The following is a 4,705-nucleotide window of genomic DNA, read 5'->3' as shown; positions in this document are numbered from 1 at the left end:
TCAAAGCATAGACTGTAGGAAGAGTCAGTCTTCTTGTACTTAAGTCGGCATTGTGCCTTTTCTATTTAATTCCGCTGCAATTTCTGTTTTTCATCGTCAATAAGACGGTCAGAGGGATACAGTAAACCTGAAGTAAGGCATCGGAATCTATAACAAGTGTCACTGGCATGGTTCAAAACATAGACAGTTGGAAGGGTCAGTCTTCTTGTACTTAAGTCGGCATAGTGTCTTTTGTATTTAATTCCGATGCAATTTCTGTGTTTCATTGTCAATCAGAAGGTCCAAGGGATACAGTAAACCTGAAGAGAAGCATCGGAATCTACAACTATTGTCACAGGAATGGATCAAAACATAGGCACTAACAAGAGTCAGTCTTCTTGTACTTAAGTTGGCATTGTGGCTTTCGTATTTAATTCCGATGCCATTTCTGTATTTCACCGGCTATAAAAAGGTCAGAGGGATACAGTAAACCTGAATTGAGGCATCGGAATCTATAACTAGTGTCACAGGAATGGTTCAAAACATAGACAGTAGGAAGAGTCAGTCTTCTAGTACTTAAGTCGGCATTGTGCTTTTGTATTTAATTCCGATGCAATTTCTGTGTTTCATCGTCAATAAGAAGGTCAGAAGGATACAGTAAACCTGAAGTGAAGCATCGGAATCCAAAACCAGTGTCACAGGATTGGTTCAAATCATGGACAGTAGGAAGGGTCAGTCTTCTTGTACCTAAGTCGGCATTGTGCCTTTTGTATTCAATTTCGAAGCAATTTCTGTGTTTCATCGTCAATAGGAAGGTCCAAGGGATACAGGAAACCTGGAGTGAAGCATCGGAATCTATAACTAGTGTCACAGGAATGGTGCAAAACATAGACAGTAAGAAGAGTTAGTCTTCGTGTACTTAAGTCGGCATTTTGCCTTTTGTGTTTAATTCCGATGAAATTTCTGTGTTTTATCGTCAATAAGAAGGTCCATGGGATACAGTAAACCTGAAGTGAAGCATCGGAATCTAGAACTAGTGTCAGAGGAATGGTTCAAATCATAGTCAGTAAGAAGAGTCAGTCTTCTTGTACTTAAATCGGCATTGTGCCTTTTGTATTTAATTCCGATGCAATTTCTGTGTTTCATCGTCAATAAGGTCAGAGGGATACAGTAAACCTGAAGTGACGCATCGGCATCTATAACTAGTGTCACAGGAATGGTTCAAAACATAGGTAGTAAGATGGGTCAGTCTTCTTGTACTTAAGTCGGCATTGTGCCTTTTGTATTTATTTCCGATGCAATTTCTGTGTTTCATCGTCAATAAGAAGGTCCAAGGGATACAGTAAACCTGAAGTGAAGCATCGGAATCTATAACTAGTGTCACAGGAATGGTTCAAATCATGATCAGTAAGAAGAGTCTGTCTTCTTGTCCTTAAGCCGGCATTGTGCCTCTTGTATTTAATTCCGATGGAATTTCTGTTTTTCATCGTCAATAAGAAGGTCAGACGGATACAGTAAACCTGAAGTGAAGCATCGAAATCGAAAACTAGTGTCGCAGGAATGGTTCAAAGCATAGACAGTAGGAAGAGTCAGTCTTCTTGTACTTAAGTCGGCATTGTGCCTTTTGTATTTAATTCCGATGCAATTTCTATGTTTCATCGTCAATTGGAAGGTCAGAGGGATACAGTAAACCTGGAGTGTAGCATCGGAATCTATAACTAGTGTCACAGGCATGGTTCAAAACATAGACAGTAAGAAGAGTCAGCCTTGGTGTACTTAAGTCGGCATTTTGCCTTTTGTATTTAATTCGGATCCAATTTCTGTGTTTCATCGTCAATAAGAAGATCCATGGGATGCACTATACCTGAGGTGAAGCATCGGCATCTATAACTAGTGTCACACGAACGGTTCAAAACATAGTCAGTAAGAAGAGTTAGTCTTCTTGTACTTAAGTCGGCATTGTTCCTTTTCTATTTAATTCCGATGCAATTTCTGTGTTTCATCGTCAATATGAAGGTCAGAGGTATACAGTAAACCTGAAGTGAAACATCGGAATCTATAGCTAGTGTCACAGGAATGGTTCAAAACATAGTCAGTAAGAAGAGTCAGTCTTCTTGTCCTTAAGTCGGCATTGTGCCTATTGTTTTTAATTCCATTGCAATTCCTGTGTTTCATCGTCAATAAGAAGGTCCAAGGGATACAGTAAACCTGGAGTGAAGCATCGGAATCTATAACTAGTGTCACAGGAACGGTTAAAAACATAGACAGTAAGAAGAGACATTCTTCTTGTACTCAAATCTGCATTGCGCCATTTGTATTTAATTCTGATGCAATTTCTGTGTTTCATCGTCAATAGGAAGGCCCAAGGGATACATTAAACCTGGAGTGAAGCATCGGAATCTAAAACTAGTGTCACAGGAATTGTTCAAACATAGACGGTAAGAAGAGTCAGTCTTCTTGTACTTAAGTCGACATTGTGCCTTTTCCATTTAATTCCGATGCAATTTCTGTGTTTCATCGTCAATAAGAAGGTCAGGGGTATACAGTAAACCTGAAGTGAAACATAGGAATCTATAGCTAGTGTCACAGGAATGGTTCAAAACAAAGTCAGTAAGAAGAGTCAGTCTTCTTGTCCTTAAGTCGGCATTGTGATTTTTTTAAATTAATTCCGATGCAATTTCTGTGTTTCATCGTCAATTGGAAGGTCAGAGGGATTCAGTAATCCTGGAGTGTAGCATCGGAATCTATAACTAGTGTCACAGGAATGGTTCAAAACATAGAGAGTAAGAAGAGTCAGCCTTCGTGTACTTAAGTCGGCATTTTGCCTTTTGTATTTAATTCCGATGCAATTTCTGTGTTTCATCGGCAATAAGAAGGTCAGAAGGATACAGTAAACCTGAAGTGAAGCATCGGAATCCAAAACCAGTGTCACAGGATTGGTTCAAATCATGGACAGTAGGAAGGGTCAGTCTTCTTGTACCTAAGTCGGCATTGTGCCTTTTGTATTTAATTTCGAAGCAATTTCTGTGTTTCATCGTCAATAGGAAGGTCCAAGGGATACAGGAAACCTGGAGTGTAGCATCGGAATCTATAACTAGTGTCACAGGAATGGTGCAAAACATAGACAGTAAGAAGAGTTAGTCTTCGTGTACTTAAGTCGGCATTTTGCCTTTTGTTTTTAATTCCGCTGAAATTTCTGTGTTTTATCGTCAATAAGAAGGTCCATGGGATACAGTAAACCCGAAGCGAAGCATCGGAATCTAGAACTAGTGTCAGAGGAATGGTTCAAATCATAGTCAGTAAGAAGAGTCAGTCTTCTTGTACTTAAATCGGCATTGTGCCTTTTGTATTTAATTCCGATGCAATTTCTGTGTTTCATCGTCAATAAGAAGGTCAGAGGGATACAGTAAACCTGAAGAGACGCATCGGCATCTATAACTAGTGTCACAGGAATGGTTCAAAACATAGACTGTAAGATGGGTCAGTCTTCTTGTACTTAAGTCGGCATTGTGCCTTTTGTATTTAATTCCGATGCAATTTCTGTGTTTCATCGTCAATAAGAAGGTCCAAGGGATACAGTAAACCTGAAGTGTAGCATCGGAATCTATAACTAGTGTCACAGGAATGGTTCAAATCATGATCAGTAAGAAGAGTCTGTCTTCTTGTCCTTAAGCCGGCATTGTGCCTCTTGTATTTAATTCCGATGGAATTTCTGTTTTTCATCGTCAATAAGAAGGTCAGACGGATACAGTAAACCTGAAGTGAAGCATCGAAATCGAAAACTAGTGTCGCAGGAATGGTTCAAAACATAGACAGTGGGAAGGGTCCGTCTTCTTGTACTTAAGTCGGCATTGTGCCTTTTGTATCTATTTCTGATGCAATTTCTGTGTTTCATCGTCAATAAGAAGGTCCAAGGTATACAGTAATCCTGAAGTGAAGCATCGGAATCTATAACTAGTGTCACAGGATTGGTTCAAAACATAGTCAGTAAGAAGAGTCAGTCTTCTTGTACTTAAGTCGGCATTGTGCCTTTTGTATTTAATTCCGATGCAATTTCTGTGTTTCATTGTCAATAACAAGGTCCATGGGAAACAGTAAGCCTGGAGTGAAGCATCGGAATCTATAACTAGTGTCACAGGAATGGTTCAAAACATAGACAGTAAGAAGAGTCAGTCTTCCTGTACTTAAGTCGACATTGAGCCTTTTCTATTTAATTCCGATGCAATTTCTGTGTTTCATCGTCAATAAGAAGGTCAGAGGGATACAATAAACCTGAAGTGTAGCATCGGAATCTATAACTAGTGTCACAGGAATGGTTCATAACATAGTCAGTAAGAACAGCCAGTCTTCTTGTCTTTAAGGCGGCATTGTGCCTTTTGAATTTAATTCCGATGCAATTTCTGTGTTTCATCGTCAATAAGAAGGTCCAAGGGAGACAGTAAACCTAGAGTGTAGCATCGGAAACTATAACTAGTGTCACAAGAATGGTTCAAAGCCTAGTCAGTAACAAGAGTCAGTCTTCTTGTACTTAAGTCTTCATTGTGCCTTTTCTATTTAATTCCGATGCAATTTCTGTGTTTCATCGTCATTAAGAAGGTCAGAGGGATACAGCAAACCTGAAGTGAAGCATCGGAATCCAAAACTAGTGTCACAGGAATGGTTCAAAGCATAGACAGTAGGAAGAGTCAGTCTTCTTGTACTTAAGTCGGCATTGTGCCTTTTGCAT

This window comes from Schistocerca piceifrons, unplaced genomic scaffold (assembly GCF_021461385.2).
Source record: "Schistocerca piceifrons isolate TAMUIC-IGC-003096 unplaced genomic scaffold, iqSchPice1.1 HiC_scaffold_2412, whole genome shotgun sequence".
Taxonomy (NCBI): domain Eukaryota; kingdom Metazoa; phylum Arthropoda; class Insecta; order Orthoptera; family Acrididae; genus Schistocerca; species Schistocerca piceifrons.
Note: the sequence above shows the minus strand (reverse complement) of the source record.